Raw genomic sequence first — 18,987 nt, forward strand, 5'->3', positions numbered from 1 at the left:
AGGACGCGCGCAACCGATTGCGCATACGCATGCATAACTCTCTGTCCATGTGCATGCACGCAACGCACAACGCCATACGCCGAGACGGCAATGGACATAACAGACTCAGATAGCCCCCGCGCGTGCGCACAGAGGAACGCGCACAGGAACCACGCTGAACAACACTATGGTGAGTGTGACAGTTGCTCATTAAGAGGTACAGCCGGCTCAACACGTGATGCATTAACCAGCTACGTAAGCTGTTCCTGCTGAGCTGCCACTGTCTGATTGAGCTGATTTACAGCCCCTGTAAGGAGAAAAACCTGTCGTTGTAACTCCTCCATACAATTATATATATTTTTTTTGTGGTTCGTGATAATATCACGCTGGATTACGTGACACACGATATGGTAAATCGGTATCTGGCCTGGGTCATACACAGTAAGGCAGATGTCTGAAAGTACCGAAGGGCAGAGACGGAGACAAGGTCAAGAACTAGCAAGGGCCATACACAGGAAGGCAGATGTCTGAAAGTACAGATGGGCAGAGACGGAGACAAGGTTGAGAACTAGCAAGGGTCATACACAGGAGATAAGATGACTGAAAGTACAAGGGCTGAAGCAGAAACGAGGTCAAGGAGAAGCAATAGGTCATACAAAGTAATTCAGAAAAATAACAAAAGGCTCAACTAACGGATAAATATATATTTGCAGAACTGCAGGGGCGTAGCAATAGGGGTTGCAGAGGTTGCAAACACATCGGGGCCCTTGGGCCAGAGGGGCCCCAAAGAGCCCTCCCTCAACTGCAGTATTAGCTCTTTATTGGTTCTGTGCACATAATAATCATTTCTATAGCTACTTTGAATAGTGGGTATTATTAAACTATTCCTTATCCCATTCTTGCACCGTCGTTGCCATTGGCAGGTTTTGGTGCACCGTATCAATTGTTATGTATAGAGTGCTTTGGGGCCCCATGTAAAACTTGCATCGGGGCCCACAGCTCCTTAGCTACGCCACTGCAAAACTGCATATATATTTATCAAGAAACAAGCTCAGGCATGGGCAAACTGTTGAGGAACTACAAGTCCCACAATGCATTGCAGGAGTCTGACAGCCACAGTCATGACTCAAAGGCAAATGCATTGTGGGATTTGTAGTTCCTTAACAGCTGGAGGGCCAAGTTTGCCCATGCCTGAACTAGCTAAAGCACAAGTAATAACAATTAGCAAGACCCGCAACAACCAGCTAACTGATCACTATCATGGGCGAGGACACACTGCTGCCCAAGGGCTTAAATACAAGAAGGGAAAGATCAAAGGTCAGCCCTCAGGAAAACCAGCCAATAACAGTAATGAACAGAGAGCAGCTGACCAATAATTCCCATAGCCAGAAAGTGTCAGCTGACAGCTTGTCAGTTGACACTAACCTCTCAGAGGACGTCTCAGAGCATAAAAGATTCTCTGAGCCGCGCGCGTCCAGCTGGGGAGAGTGGAGGAACATGCAGGATCAGCCACCACCACAGGGGAGCCCGGGGATGCCGCTGGAAGTATTTCTCTGCAGAGCTCTGTTTCTGGAGCTGGCTGGCAGATAAGATCGTTACAGTCTCTCTGTGGGCTGTGTCATCCACAAAGAGAGCTATGGTATAGTAAGTTCAATCACAAATACAGTGGAAAGATATGCACTAGTATAATATAGTGTGCTGGCAGTGGTGGACTACAAATTCCAGCTGGGACTGTGGGGTGTATCTATGCAGTGTCACCCCCAAAGAGAGCTATGGTATAGTAGGTTTAATCACAAATACAGTGGAAAGATATGCACTAGTGGTAATACAGTGTGCTGGCAGACTACAGCAAGGGCCAGCTGGTACTGTGGGCTGTATCTATTCAGTGTCCCCACCAAAGAGAGCTATGGTATAGTAAGTTCAATCACAAATACAGTGGAAAGATATGCACTGATGTAATACAGTGTGCTGGCAGACTACAAATGCCAGCTGGGACTGTGGGCTATATCTATGCAGTGTCACCCACAAAGAGAGCTATGCTTTAGTAAATTCAATCACAAATACAGTGGAAAGATATACACTGGTAACACAGTGTCACGCACAAAAAAAACCATCAGAAGAATATTAGCCCTCAAAAGAGCTTCTTTAGGGTGCTTTCAGCAACAAATTTCAGCAAGGAGCAAGCTAACAAGAGCCTAACTAACACTTTCCCTATCTTCAACAATGTCTCTCCCTTCGTCTCACTAAAGCAGTAGTGATGTCGCGAACCTCCGATTTTCGGTTCGCGGAAAAGTTTGCGAACCGCAATAGACTTCAATGGGGATGCGAACTTTGAAAAATAGAAAAAATTATGCTGGCCACAAAAGTGATGGAAAAGATGTTTCAAGGGGTCTAACACCTGGAGGGGGGCATGGCGGAGTGGGATACATGCCCAAAGTCCCAAAGTCCCGGGGAAAAATCTGGATGTGACGCAAAGCAGCGTTTTAAGGGCAGAAATCACATTGAATGCTAAATTGCAGGCCTAAAGTGCTTTAAAACATCTTGCATGTGTATACATCAATCAGGGAGTGTAATTAGAGTTCTGCTTCACACTGACACACCAAACTCACTGTGTAACGCACCGCAAAAAGCTGTTTGCGTAGTGACGGCCGTGCTGGACTGGTGCGCACCGTGGCGAGAGTGTAGGCTGTGGCGGTTTTCAAGCCTATATGGTCGCCGGGCTGTGGTAGCTCAATGATAGAACAACAGTGACTGTCCAGCTGATCAAATTTGGTCTGACCACAATGAAGCAACGACCTTATTATCTTTTGTGTCTCACCCCCACCCGAGACACTCAATTAGCCAGCGGTCATTGCTTCATTGTGATACGCAAGCCCCTTCACCGCGGCAAGGTAATTATCATGAAGGGGGATGGGCATATGTACATGCCTTTTGTTTTTTTGTTGCAGCCGTCCGCAGTGCAGCCTGAAAAATTAGGCAGGCATGTACACGCACCAGAAAAATTAGTGTAGCGGCCACTGCTAGCAGTGGCCTTAAAAATTCAGTAATCCGCCTAGATTCCTGGACCCTGTTGGTGGTGGCGGAGAAGGCAAGTGGCCTGCAGGCAGAGATGCTGTGTGTGGGGACTGACTTAGTCTTTGATCGTGCAGTAGCCCTCCGTGATCCATTCCTCATTAATTTTGATAAAGGTCAGGTACTGAACACTGTCGTGACTTAGGCGACTTCTCTTCTCAGTGACAATGCCTCCAGCTGCACTGAAGGTCCTTTCTGACAGGACTCTTGCGGCAATTTAGAAAGCTGCCCAAGTTATAGGCCGATCTCAGTGATTAACACTGACGTGAAGATTTATGCGAAAATACTTACACTAAGAATAGAAAAAATATTGGACAACATATTAGATAAAGAACAGGCCGGCTTTAGAAAAGGCCATTATATGCGTGATAATATCTTTGCAGCAATTAATTTTCAATTCAAAGCTAAATGTAATAAAGACCAAGCAGTTATGTTAGCAATCGATGCCGAAAAGGCATTCGACCGAATAGCTAGCCTTTTATTTATGCAGCACTGAGGTCGTATGGTTTCGGGGAAATTGTTATCGACAGAATTAAGGGATTATATCAAAATCAAGAAGCCAGGGTTAAGATTAATGGGTTAATGTCGAAGCCATTTACAATAAATAATGGAGTCAGACAGGGCTGTCCCCTTTCTCCTCTATTGTTTAATCTGTGTATGGAGGTTTTGATCTCGTTTATACAGAAGGATACGGAGGTATTGGGTTGGAAAGTAGGGGATTACGAAAATAAGATTCTAGTTTACGCGGACGATTTACTGCTAACCCTAAGCAACCCCCAACTTTCACTAGATAAGGTTTATAAAGTTTTAGAGGATTTTTGTAAGGTCTCAAACTTCAAGATAAATAATGAGAAGTCAATTTTGTTAAACATGGGTTGTGACCAGGGTTTATTAGAAGAGATTAAAAATAAGTACAACTTTAACTACACAGATCAGAAAATTAAATATCTAGGGATTAATATCTGTAAAAATAGCAATGACCTTTTTAAAGAAAATTATGTAGCTATTCAGAATGAAGGTATACATCTCTTAAATGCAATGGAAAGATCTCCCCTGAATGCCATCGGCAGAATTAACTTCATAAAAATGAGAGTTCTTCCCAAAATTAATTTTGTTATGCAGAACCTCCCGATAGCAGTCCCTAAATCCTGGTTTGCAAAGTGGGATAGAGTTTTTGGGGATTTTATTTGGCGAAAGAACAAACATAGAATAGCATTTCGAACGATTTGTCGCTCCAAGGATATGGGTGGTATGGGGGTTCCTAATGTTTAATATTATTATAAGAGTATACAATTAGATAGGCTTTTGGACATTAGGATAGCTTCTCACCAAAAATTCTGGTCCAGATATGAGAGGGAAATTATAGACTTTACTCTGATAGAATCATGGCATCCCAAAACGGTCAGGAAGGTTGTACAAGGAACATCACACCCTCTTTTAACCCCCACTCTTCAGTCCTTTCTGGAATTATTAGAATGGGACTACAAAAAAGAAATCCCACCTCTGACGACTTTGGGAAATAATCCAGATTTTAGACCTGGACTGAATAATTATTGGTTTAAGGACTCCTTGTTCATCCCGACAATAACGCTATCCGAAATTATTGATTCAAAAATATGGGATCTAGAGAAAGGTAAAAAGAAAGAAAAATATTTCAAAGACTGCCAATTATTAAGCTTTCTCGATAAAGTCAGGGGTAAGATCAGAAAACAACAAAACTTTTTCGAAAAGTGTTTTTCTAATGCTACAAAGAAGGAAAAATCTATTTCCCACTTAAATACATTTCTAAGCCAGCATTTGGACTCACCTCTTCCTCCTTTCTGTAGTAAATGGGTAAAGGAGTTAGACTCTCCACCTGCCCTGGACTGGGTCAGAATATTTCAAAACATCTGGTTAACACACAACCCTGGGTATCAGTTGATTAACTACAAATTGGTAGCAAGATGGTATATCTCCCCGGCTCGGAAAGCGAAGATGGGAGCAAATCAAGATGATTTATGTTGGAGATGCCACAGCAATATGGGCGATCTGAAACATATGTGGTGGACCTGTCCTATGATACAGAAATTTTGGTCAGCTATAGAGTCTTTCTGTGGCAGAAAGCATAGCAAAAGTGGTAAATTCACAGAATCAACGACCATTTATGGACCCGATGACAAAGGTAGTTGGGTGCTACCAGCTGCAATTGTGGCTAAAAAATTAATAGCTTGTAACTGGAAGAGTCCAAGTGTCCCGGCTCTAGGGGAGTGGATAACTGAAATGGGACGGTTCCTGGAATTAGAGGGGTGGGAGGAAGACGAGGGCACCGATAGTAAAATCCAGGATAGGTGGAGAGCAGCATGGTCGGAGATTATCGAATAGGATAGGTGGGGGGGGGGGGGGGGTGCTCAGGGCTGTATGACTGGAGAGTGGATGAAGGATATATGGGAGTATGTATGAAATTCTACAGGGGTGTGGTTGAGTGGGAGTAAAAGTATTCTTGTATGCTTCAGAATGTATACTAGTAAATGGTGTTAATTATGTATTTAAAAATGCCAACTTATGATGAAAGTTCAGCTCAACTCGGGAGCATAGCTATGAAGTGATGTACTCATTAGTTGAGCAGGTGAACGTTCTGAGGCAAAAAAAAAAAAAAAAAAAAAAAGGAAAAGAAAAAAAAAAAAAAAGAGGACTCTTGCGGCAGGGCAAGAGAGAAGTTGTATGGCAAATTGGGACAGCTCTGGCCACAGGTCAAGCCTGCGCAACCAGTAGTCCAAGGGTTCATCGTCGCTGCTCGCAGTGTCTACATCCACACTCAAGGCCAGGTAGTCGGCTACCTGCCAGTCCAGGCGTTGGTGGAGGATGGATCCGGAAGGACTATGGCGAGGAGTTGGACTAAAGAATGTCCGCATGTCCAACATCACCCTAAGATCGCTGGAGTGTCCTGTCCTTGCCTGCGTGGACTTGGGAGGAGGAGGGTTACTGCCAGTGGTACCTTGATTGTGTTGTGCAGCCACATCACCCTTAAACACATTGTAAAGCATCATTGACAGCTTGTTCTGCAAGTGCTGCATCCTTTCCGCCTTCTGCTGAGCTGGTAACAGGTCCGCCACTTTGTGCCTGTACCGAGGGTCTAGTAGCGTGGCCACCCAGTACAGGTCATTCGCCTTGAGTTTTTTGATCCGGGGGTCCCTCAACAGGCTGGACAACATGAAAGAGGCCATCTGCACAAAGCTGGATGCAGACGTACTCCATCTCCTCTTGCTCTTCCTCAGTGATGGGATGCAACTCCTCTTCCTCCCCCCCAGCCACGAACAATACCACCGGAACGTGGAGCAGCAGAAGCCCCCTGTGACGGCTGCCGCGGTTGTTCTTCTTCCGCCGCCTCTTCCTCCTCCACAGAAACACCTTCCTCCTCATCATCATCAGAGTCTGACTCCTCTCCTTCCCCACACGACTCCTCTTCTTCCTCCTCTTCCTCCCCCCTCTGTGGTGCCACAGGTGTTGTGAAAACATCGGGTTCGGATGTAAATTGCTCCCACGACTCCTGCTGCCGTAACTGTTCTCGATTACGCTCCTCCACAGCTGTATCCACCTCTACGCACGGCACGCTCCAGGAAGTAGGCGTAGGGGATCAAGTCGCTGATGGTGCCCTCAGCGCGACTCACCAGTTTGGTCACCTCCTCAAAGGGCTCCATGACCCTGCATGCATTTCGCATCAGTGTCCAGTTGTTGGGCCACAACATCCCCATCCTCTCAGATTGTGTCCTTGTACTGTAATGATACAGTTACTGGGTGACGGCTTTCTCCTGGTCTAGCAGGCGAGAGAACATCAGCAGGGTGGAATTCCAGCGAGTCGGGCTATCGCAGATCAGGCGTCTCACCGGCAAGTTGTTTCTACGCTGAATGTCCGCAAAGCGTGCCATGGCCGTGTAAGAGCGCCTGAAATGCCCACACAACTTCCTGGCCTGCTTCAGGAAGTCCTCTAAGCCTGGGTACTTGGACACAAATCTTTGCACGACCAGATTCAGCACATGTGCCATGCAGAGTACATGTGTCAGCTTTCCCAAATTCAACGCGGAAATGAGATTGCTGCCGTTGTCACACACCACGTTGCCGATCTCAAGCTTGTGCGGGGTCAGCCATTGCTCCACCTGTTTGTTAAGAGCAGCCAGGAGAGCTGCTCCAGTGTGACTCTCCGCTTTGAGGCAAGACATGTCTAACACTGCGTGACACCGTCGTACCTGGCATGCAGCATAGGCCCTGGGGTGCGGGGGCTGTGTAGCTGGAGAGGAGATCGCGGCACCAGCCAAGGAGGAGGAGGAGGATGATGACAGTGAAGAGGTGGTAGCAGGCGGAGAGGAGGTGGCTGGAGGCCTGCCTGTAAGCCGTGGAGGTGTGACAAGTCGGTCAGATGCGCAGCCACGTACTCCCTGCTTGCTGCCATCGGTCACCAGGTTGACCCAATGGGCTGTGTACATAATGTAGCGGCCCTGACCGTGCTTGGCAGACCAGGCATCCATGGTCAGGTGGACCCTTGACCCAACGCTCTTCGCAATAGATGACACCACTTGCCTCTCAACTGCACGGTACAGTTTGGGTATGGCCTTTTGTGAAAAATAATTGCGGCCTGGTATCTTCCACTGCGGTGTACCAATGGCCACAAACTTACGGAAAGCCTCCGACTCCACCAGCTTGTATGGTAATAGCTGGCGAGCTAATAGTTCCGCCACGCCAGCTGTCAGAAACCGGGCAAGAGGGTGACTGGCAGACAGTTGCTTCTTACGCTCAAATACTTCCTTCACGGACAGCTGGGTACTACTGTGGGCAGAGGAGAAGGAACCGCTCAAGGGAAGAGGCGGTGTGGAGGAGGGTGGCTGTGAAGGTGCAAGGGAGAAAGTGGATGAAGATGATGCACCTTAAGGAGTAAGAGGAGAAGGAGGGTGGCTTGTCTTTTGGGTGCTGCTTTTCCTCAGGTGTTCTTGCCATAGCTGTTTGTGCCTTTTTCTCCAGGTGCCTTCGTAAGGCACTTGTCCCTACGTGAGAGTTGGCCTTTCCACGGCTCAATTTTTGCTGGCAGAGAGAACAGATGGCTTTGCTCCGATCTGAGACACACATGTTAAAACTTTTCCAAACCGCTGAGCCCCCTTGGGGTGACGGCGCTACGGTGGCATCAGCAGCTGACGTTGAAGGGCATGTTGGCTGGCTGTCTATAGCTGGCAATACATGGCGCCGGACACTGCCCCCAGCTGTTTCTGAGGACGAACTCCCTCTGCTTCTATCATGGAGTCGTCTCCTCCTACTCCTCTCTGACTCCCCCTCAGAACTGTCCCCTGGTCATCTCCTCTACTGGGAACATACGTGGCATCCGTATAATCGTCATCATAATCCTCCTGCCCAGCTTCGCTTTCCTCAGACACCTCCTCAACTGCACCAACTTCAGGTGGTTCATCATCCCCCTCCTCACACGTTATGTCCATACTATCGCCACCTAACTCAGATGTATGAGGTGGTGTACCTGCACCTTCTTGTTGTTGTTGCAGTAGTGGCTGTGAATCAGTGATTTCACCACCACCAAATAACTCCTGCAAAGTTTTAAATGCAGCAGATGTGGTGCTTGTTGTAGCGCTGGTGGCTGTGGGAGATGAGGTCACGGTGTTCTGTGTTGAATACTCAAGCACGTCCTCACAATTTTGGGAAGTGATGGCACGTGCCTTCTTCTGAGCAAAGTATTTTGGGCCAGGTCCGCACGAAATCACAGCAACACCACCTCGCACAGACCTGCCGGTGCCTGGTGGCCTTCCTCTGGGTCTGCCTCTACCTCTTCCTCTACCTGGTTTGTCCATTTTGTCCATCTCGGGGGGATGCTAGGTATATGCAGTGAGCTGGGTTCACTCAACACAACAGGTAGTTATATGCAGTGAGGTGGGTTCACTGAACACAACAGGTAGTTAGATGCAGTGAGCTGGGTTCACTCAACACAACAGGTAGTGAGGTGGGTTCACTGAACAGTAAAGGTAGTTATATGCAGTGAGGTGGGTTCACTCAAAACAGGTAGTTAGATGCAGTGAGGTGGGTTCACTGAACAGTAAAGGTAGTTATATGCAGTGAGGTGGGTTCACTCAACACAACATCTAGGTATATGCAGTGAGGTGGGTTCACTGAACACAACAGGTAGTTAGATGCAGTGAGCTGGGTTCACGCAACACAACAGGTAGTTAGATGCAGTGAGGTGGGTTCACTGAACAGTAAAGGTAGTTATATGCATTGAGGTGGGTTCACTCAACACAACAGGTAGTTAGATGCAGTGAGGTGGGTTCACTCAACAGTAAAGGTAGTTATATGCAGTGAGGTGGGTTCACTGAACACAACAGCTAGGTATATGCAGTGAGGTGGGTTCACTGAACACAACAGGTAGTTAGATGCAGTGAGCTGGGTTCACTCAACACAACAGGTAGTTATATGCAGTGAGGTGGGTTCACTGAACAGTAAAGGTAGTTATATGCAGTGAGGTGGGTTCACTCAACACAACAGGTAGTTAGATGCAGTGAGGTGGGTTCACTGAACAGTAAAGGTAGTTATATGCAGTGAGGTGGGTTCACTCAACACAACAGCTAGGTATATGCAGTGAGGTGGGTTCACTGAACACAACAGGTAGTTAGATGCAGTGAGCTGGGTTCACGCAACACAACAGGTAGTTAGATGCAGTGAGGTGGGTTCACTGAACAGTAAAGGTAGTTATATGCATTGAGGTGGGTTCACTCAACACAACAGGTAGTTAGATGCAGTGAGGTGGGTTCACTCAACAGTAAAGGTAGTTATATGCAGTGAGGTGGGTTCACTCAACACAACAGCTAGGTATGTGCAGTGAGGTGGGTTCACTGAACACAACAGGTAGTTAGATGCAGTGAGTTGGGTTCACTAAACACAACAGGTAGTTAGATGCAGTGAGGTGGGTTCACTAAACAGTAAAGGTAGTTATATGCAGTGAGGTGGGTTCACTCAACACAACAGGTAGTTAGATGCAGTGAGGTGGGTTCACTAAACAGTAAAGGTAGTTATATGCATTGAGGTGGGTTCACTCAACACAACAGGTAGTTAGATGCAGTGAGGTGGGTTCACTCAACACAACAGCTAGGTATATGCAGTGAGGTGGGTTCACTGAACACAACAGGTAGTTAGATGCAGTGAGCTGGGTTCACTCAACACAACAGGTAGTTAGATGCAGTGAGGTGGGTTCACTCAACACAACAGCTAGGTATATGCAGTGAGGTGGGTTCACTGAACACAACAGGTAGTTAGATGCAGTGAGCTGGGTTCACTCAACACAACAAGTAGTTAGATGCAGTGAGGTGGGTTCACTAAACAGTAAAGGTAGTTATATGCAGTGAGGTGGGTTCACTCAACACAACAGCTAGGTATATGCAGTGAGGTGGGTTCACTGAACACAACAGGTAGTTAGATGCAGTGAGCTGGGTTCACTCAACACAACAGATAGTTAGATGCAGTGAGGTGGGTTCACTCAACAGTAAAGGTAGTTATATGCAGTGAGGTGGGTTCACTCAACACAACAGCTAGGTATATGCAGTGAGGTGGGTTCACTGAACACAACAGGTAGTTAGATGCAGTGAGCTGGGTTCACTCAACACAACAGGTAGTTAGATGCAGTGAGGTGGGTTCACTCAACAGTAAAGGTAGTTATATGCAGTGAGGTGGGTTCACTCAACACAACAGCTAGGTATATGCTGTGAGGTGGGTTCACTGAACACAACAGGTAGTTAGATGCAGTGAGCTGGGTTCACGCAACACAACAGGTAGTTAGATGCAGTGAGGTGGGTTCACTGAACAGTAAAGGTAGTTATATGCATTGAGGTGGGTTCACTCAACACAACAGGTAGTTAGATGCAGTGAGGTGGGTTCACTCAACAGTAAAGGTAGTTATATGCAGTGAGGTGGGTTCACTCAACACAACAGCTAGGTATATGCAGTGAGGTGGGTTCACTGAACACAACAGGTAGTTAGATGCAGTGAGCTGGGTTCACTAAACACAACAGGTAGTTAGATGCAGTGAGGTGGGTTCACTAAACAGTAAAGGTAGTTATATGCAGTGAGGTGGGTTCACTCAACACAACAGGTAGTTAGATGCAGTGAGGTGGGTTCACTAAACAGTAAAGGTAGTTATATGCATTGAGGTGGGTTCACTCAACACAACAGGTAGTTAGATGCAGTGAGCTGGGTTCACTCAACACAACAGATAGTTAGATGCAGTGAGGTGGGTTCACTCAACAGTAAAGGTAGTTATATGCAGTGAGGTGGGTTCACTCAACACAACAGCTAGGTATATGCAGTGAGGTGGGTTCACTGAACACAACAGGTAGTTAGATGCAATGAGCTGGGTTCACTCAACACAACAGGTAGTTAGATGCAGTGAGGTGGGTTCACTCAACAGTAAAGGTAGTTATATGCAGTGAGGTGGGTTCACTCAACACAACAGCTAGGTATATGCTGTGAGGTGGGTTCACTGAACACAACAGGTAGTTAGATGCAGTGAGCTGAGGAAGCAAGCGTGTTTGCTTGTGAAACGGCTGTCAGATCAGCCCTCTACACGTGTATCTTGTCAGTGTTGGGGATGAAATAAAGCGCGGTGTTTGCAATTGATGGTGCCCGGATTCTCTGTACTCTCTCCTGTTGATGTGATGAATCTACCGTCTGGAGGCACATCATTTTAACCACCTACCCCCATCTGTTTGCCAGCAGCAACTAGTGCCGATTCTATCCACCTCTTTAACGTTGACTTTTATAAATAGGCAGGTCAATGTTAACATGGGCTTTGAATTCTGAAATAGTTGCTGGGGAATTATTCTTCCATCTGAGAGCAATCGCCCTTCTGGCATACATCAGCAAGAGTCTTGCTAGGTACAATTTTTTTTCTGCTATTGGGAGGTCACCATATACACTCAGGAGCATGGCCTTAGCAGTAGTCAAGAGTTCATGTACATCCTTCCAAAAAGGACGGATATGATCACATTCCCAATACAGATGGATAAATTTGGGCTTCAGGGGCTCCACATCTCCAGCAAGCCCCGTCGTCCAACCTGCCCATTTTAAACAACCTTACTGGTGTTAGGTAGGACTGATCTATGACAGTTTATGTCTAGCAGCAATTGGTGTTGAGATGAAATGAGCCAGAATATCCATCCATTCCCTATCTGTCAGGTCCGGCATGTCTCCCCGCCACTTAAAGTGGACCCAAATTTAAAAATACAAGATTTCAGAAATAAAATCTATTCTCTAAATTATAATAATAAATAGCAGTCTTTTTTCAGCTGCATGATGACAAATCTAAAATATTTTACATGTATTGGAGGAACCCCTCCCTTCCTTTCAAATTGCCGGAATTTTTCCGGCAAACTGGTGGAGTAGATGGTGTCCGGCAATGGAGGAATTGCTAATGGCTGCCCCCAGAATAACCCTAGCTATGAAAAGAGAAGGGTGAAAAGCATGCACTGAAATGATCATAGGTTTGAAGGAGTGTTTATTTATCTTTGCATGTGTCAGAGTGGTGCAACTAAATATCTTTAATTAAAAAAATTTTTGGTTTGGGTCCGCTTTAAGAAGTACGTGATTAGTTATATTAGCCTCCTTATCCATCAGTGTTGCATAGATTTCGAGGTGATTCCTGTCAGACCAGAGTGAGCCAAGAAGAGTTCTAAAGGGTGGCAGCGCACTTCCAAGGCCACATTCTGGAATTGAGAATGGAAGGCGTGGCGAAGTTGTATATATCTAAAGAACATAAAGTTGGGTAAGGAAAATGAGGATTTAAGGTTGTCAAACTGTATAAGGGTGCTATCTGTGGTGATATCGCTCAGTTTAACTATTCCCTTAGCAGCCCACAGACATGGATCAGGAATAGTAGCAAATTCTGGAAGTCTAGGGTTGTTCCATAGTGGGTTGTGCAGAGACCAGAGGTTCATTGAGGACAGAAATGAGCCAGCAACTTTCCAGACTTTGACTACAGTGACCATAGAGGGTGTAAGAAATGGCAGAGCCTTGGGCCCACGAAAGGGCAGGCTAGATAACACCATAAAGGATCCAATAATGGTTGCCTCTAGCACAGTGGCCGGGTTGTAAAGTGACTGAGCAAACCACCAGTAAACAGATGTAAGGACTGATGCCCAGTAATAAAATTTAAATTTGGGGAGTGCGATTCCACCTCAGTCTGCGGGTAGCTGTAGGTTAGATAATGCTATCTGTGGGGAAGAAGGTCCCCAGATAAACGAGCCAATGAGCTTATCCATTTCCCGGAAAAAGCAGGTGGGGAGACATGTCGGAGTATTCCTGAAAAGGTAAAGGAATTTGGGAAGGATACACATTTTGATTCAATTTTGGTGCGACCTATAAGGGAGATTGGCAGGGACTTCCATGCTCTTAACCTGTCTTTGGTGGAGGCCATTTCTCTTCTATGTCGGCAATCCGTAGCCCAACTACAGCAGTGGCAGCTCGTAACTGTGTGGCAAGAGGCTCCATTGCCAGCACAAAGAGCACCGGAGACAATGGGCATCCTTGGCGCGTCCCTCGACCAAGAAGGAAAAAGTGGGAGAGTCTACTTCCCGTTCGCACTTTGACTTTGGGAGCAGAATATAACGCCTGGATATATGCTATACATTTGGGCCCGAAGTTGAATTTCCGCAAAACTTCCCAAAGGTATGTCCACTCAACACTGTCAAATGCCTTTCTGCATCAAAGGATGCGATAACTCTGGATCCAGCATTGACATGCTGAGTGGAGAGATTAGTGTAACGTTTGCGGAATCGTTTTCGTGGTCAGCGCACGAGATGCGCACTGACACAGCGAAAACCTTCCACAAGCGTATAATTGGGTGAACCCAGGCTAGGTGCAATGCACCAGCAGAGGGCAATTCCCACCGGCAGATGGGGCTGTGGAGTGCAGACGAGTACAATCGCTGCACGGCCACAGATGCCAGTTGGGGATTGTACAGATCAAGACAATGCGGGGCTGAACAGCCCATAAAGAGAAAGAGCACAGGGACAGGACGAATGTGTGTTCACCAATCTAGTCGCGACCCTGCGACGGTGAACACACATCAGCAGAAACAAAAGTAGGAACGCGATCGCGAGAAAGTCGATCGCCAGAAGTGACACAAGACAGACTAGAACAGAACACAAGAGGAGCAAAGGCACAGCAAATAATACAATGAGAATGATAAAGAAAATAACAAACGCTAACTAAACGCGAACACCGCAACAGCGAACGCGTTTATAGCGCGGTCTCCGCGTGTTAAGCACAACAGAGACAAGCACGCCTAACTAACCACCGACAGACAAACACGAAACAAAGAACGTGAACGCTTGCTTAACGGTTACCTCACCGAGCCTACAGCAAACGCCCGTATCAGACAAGACAGACAAACGAGAAACAGGAACTAGGCAGAAAGGATCCACCGTTCTTCCGCCAGAGCAAGTGTGATCCAAGCAGGAACACAGATCAGAAAGATCCACAGCTGCTAACGCTAGCGGCTAGTGTGATCTAAACAAGACAGATCAGATGAGGTAGCCGGAAGCAACCGCAGCTCCAGCTTACACTCCAGAAACTAGATCAGAAGGATCCATGGCCACTAACGCTAGAGGCTATTGCGATCCAGGCAAGACAGATTAGACGATGTAGCCGGAAGCGACCGCAGCTCCAGCTTGCACTCCAGAAACTAGATCAGAAGGATCCACAGCCACTACCGCTAGAGGCTATTGCGATCCAGACAAGACAGTTCAGAAGAGGCTACCAGTAACTACCGCAGCGCCGGTTAGCACCCAGACAAACAGAACGATTTCCTGTTGACCACCGCTGGGACAGGACAATCGTAACAGACAAACAAACAGATATGCAATCCTAACTGCACTAGGGAAACTGCCTAGTGCAGTCCTAAGAATTACTCTAAGATAACTTTAACAAGAAGTAGCATGGCTGACGCTGTAGGAGTGTTTACTACAAACCTTGAAGGAATGACCAGCAAAGCATTCTGGGAGCAGAAAGCTCTTATAGTGCCAGTCATCAAAGGAGGCAGGCAGGGGATTTGCATAACGAATGTATGCAAATTCCTCAGCAGCAGAACAGACCAGAAACTTGCAATGGAAAAACAGGTCTCTCTTCCAGAGACCTGCAGCCCACAGACTAGAGGAATGGTCAAACAGCTGTCTGCCTGTGCCGCCAGCTGAGCTGATCATCACAATTAGTAAATAGTTTTCGAAGATTGATATCGCATCCTTTGCCAGGTATGAATCCTGTTTGATCTTTATGTATCAAGGATGTAATAACCTCATTCATTCGTTGAGCCAGTATTTTAGCAAGAAATACTAGATGTGTAAAGTTTCTCATAATAGGATCCGAACTCGGCATTGATGTCTCCCGGATGTGTAAACTCAGCACCTGAGGAAGACATTATTTTTGCAATTTAAGCTATGCCTCTCTCTTGACTAGCCAGTTGGGCCAACATTCTGCCTGTCTTATTACCATGCTCGAATATTCTAAAATTCTTTGTTTGGATCCCCTGTTTAGTGTAATCTGATTGCTTTGCCGAGAGTGAGAGGAGGGCGTTTTGCCACAAGTCATAAGTTTCATTAGATTTGTGTTCTATATAGACATTCTCTGCCTCTTCCGCTCTCTTCTCCAAAGCCTTAAGGATTATACACGCTTGCCTTTTTTCCTCAGCAATGCTTGATATGTACGCCCCCCAACCACTGCTTTATAGGCATCCCATGCTATCAAGGGTGGGACTGGATCATGGGAGAGATGCCAATACTCCTTCATTCGGTCCATGACACAGTACTGCACCCTAGGTATAGAAAGCCAGTGTGGAGAGAGTCTCCATACAATGTCTGCATGAGAAATTCCAAAGTCAAGTTTAAGCTTTAGTAGGCAATGATCTGAGATTCCCCGTGGGAGCATTTCTATGTCATGGACTAATGACTGCCTAGCAGAAGTAGTATAGATTACATCAATTCGGGATAAGGTGTGGTATGAGGAAGAGTGGCAGGTGAAACCTTGTACATCTGGATGCTTCCAGCGCCCTACATCGTGTAGTGAGTAGGCTTTTGACCAATCCGAAAGGAGAGAAGATTCCGAGGAGCGTGTTAGTCTATCAGTAACTGGGGATGGAACCATGTTAAAGTCACCTAGATAGAATTTATATGGAGTGGAGTAGTGAAGTGTCAGTTGCGTAATTTCATACAGTAATTCAGCTGAGGCAGGGGGAGGATTATAAAGGCCTACCAACACTATCGTCAGTTCATGCATTTTAGCATGGATAAGGACATAGCGACCAGAGGCATCCAAATTTAGATGAAGCAATTGAAAGGGTACTTTTTTTTTTTTATAAGAACGCTGACCCCCCTTGAGTATGAGGAGAAGGTAGAACTATAACAGTGACTAATCCATGGCTTTTTGAGAGCCAGAAGTTTGCTGCCCATCAGGTGCGTTTCTGTAAGGACAATTATGTGGAGGTTATGTTTCTTGAGGAAGTTAAAAACCAGCGATCTTTTAACCATTTGCGGACAATCTAATGCATTAAAACGTCATGTTCGCCGCTATTAATGGCAACATAACGTTTTAATGAGTTACATTGTAACTCTGCCGCTGTGTGCGAGCGTGCGCACGTCGGGTCCCGCGGCTTGGTGGTTGGACCAGGGAATCAAATGGTCCCTGGGCCAATCAAGTGCCAGTAACAAGACAGATGTGCCTTGTAGTGTCAGTAAACAAACATGCTTTCTCCCTCCCAGCTCATCCATCACCTCAGACTGCTGCCAATCAGCATTCAGAGGTGACAGGAGCTGTGAGGAAGAAAGAGACTGTGATTGTGGTAGGATTTTGAGATTTTTAAATAAAATTTTAACCCCATACTTTTTTTTATTAACCCCTTCTCCTCCCCCTCCTTTGCCATTTACTGCTTTTCTGTTTTATTTTAGTACTTTTTACTACTTCTTAGTACTTTTCTGTACTTTTTCACCCCTCTTCTACCCTTACTCTGATATTTCTATCTATACATTTGTATTCTTTCTTTTCATCTTCACATAAAAAAAAACAAAAAAAAAAAATTTCTGTTATTGATCAATCGCTTGTTTGATCGATCTGTTTGTCTGTCTATCCCATCCATCCATCCCATCCATCCATCTCATCCATCCTATCTATCTATCTATCTATCTATCTATCTATCTATCTATCTATCTATCTATCCCCTTTGCTTACTATGGCGAGGAGACTGTATTCTCTTGAGGAGGCAGCCGCCTTCCTTCAGCAGAGCAGCAGCAGTGTGTGATGATCGCTGCTGCAGCAGCTGTTGCTGGAAGTAGTAGTGCTGCAGCTCAGGCAGTTCTGATCTATTTCCATGCAAACTGCATAGCTTTGTCTGTCTTTCCCTGCTGTCAGCTTGTGACTGATTATCATTCACCTGTGTGGGAATCTGCATGTCTGCTCCCATTGGATGACCTCAGTATAAAGATCTGCTTCCTGCAGGGTTTCCTTGGGTTTTCATAGCTTCAGTGTAAGCCAGTCTTGCTGTCGCTTCAGCCCCGATCGTGTTTCTTGTTCTAAAGATACTTTGCTGGTTTTGCATCATATATTGGTTCATTGCCCATATATATGCATACCAGCACGTTTATTATTTTCCTTGTATTTGTGTTACGTTGATACATCAGTGTCGCTGATGTATACGTACACGAACTGTTTATATCCTGTGTGCAGTTAGTCAGCTTTCCAGCACGTTTTGGTAGGTTGCGCGTACCGTGACCACCCGTGCTGAGGTAGTTACCCTGCTCCTGGTTACCGTTTGTGGATTGTGTTCATCTCTGCGAAGAGATAACGAATCCTTCTGAATCCTGTTCTGTTACTGTTTGTGGATTGCGTTCATCTCTGCGAAGAGATAACGAATCCTTCTGAATCCTGTCCTGTTACCGTTTGTGGATTGCGTTCATCTCTGCGAAGAGATAGCGAATCCTTCTGAGTCCTGTCCCCTGTATTACTCCAGTCTTAGTCAGCGTTCCTGCTTATGTCGTGTATCGGTTCATTGCCGATATATACATATGTTAGTCAGACGTTACAAATAGTTTCATTGATAGCTGTAATTGTAATACGCTAGGAAAACATACTTATTGTATATTTATCTGTGTTACGTTCATCTATCTTAATCCTGCTATTTTCTGACTATCCTGTCCTGTCTTTGTGAGGCACGCCATCGCCGCATCGCATTGGCTGCCTCATTCCAGTCTGTCTGGTTTTGGACGCTTGCTGTCGCTAAGTAGCCGCTAGCTAGCAAGCGTTCATTCTGTCTTCCTGTCCTGATCTCCTCAGTTCTGGTTTATGCGCTCAGCGCTACTTTGCGCTGAGACGTTATAACGAAAGCATTGTTTGTGGCTGTCAGATCTGCACCGGCTCTGTGCGCCACAATCTCCTATTGGAGTCAGTCCTCCCCTCCACTATACTAGGGATAGCCTGTTCCCTTGTGCTAGTGTGTGTACCTCCTCCACGCCAGCTCATGCGTTGCATGCTGACTGTGGAGAATACACCACCAAGCCTTACATTATGAAAACCCCATTACCAATCCCTATTGTGGGGGGAATTTCCAGAAATTATGACACTGTTTGTCAGGGGTCCTGCTCCTTTAAAAAATTTGAAAAGCTTGGTCCTGAAGTTACAGACAAATTTATATCAGAATTGGTTAAAGTTCTGGCCAATCCCGACTTTCGGGCTTCTGCAATTTCTACCTGGTCTGATTGGATCGTTTGTGCTCTTTTTAAGGGCAAACTTTTTGATTGGGCAATCGATGTCTTAGATCACACTCAGTTTAGACAAAGTCCTTTGCAATTTATAGCTTTTGTAATTCACAATTGGTTGCACATAGATCCATTGCCTTTTCCTCTTAATGAACTCCTGGCAGCAGGCCAATCAGCT

The sequence above is a fragment of the Hyperolius riggenbachi genome, chromosome 1, assembly GCF_040937935.1.
Source record: "Hyperolius riggenbachi isolate aHypRig1 chromosome 1, aHypRig1.pri, whole genome shotgun sequence".
In the NCBI taxonomy this organism is placed as follows: domain Eukaryota; kingdom Metazoa; phylum Chordata; class Amphibia; order Anura; family Hyperoliidae; genus Hyperolius; species Hyperolius riggenbachi.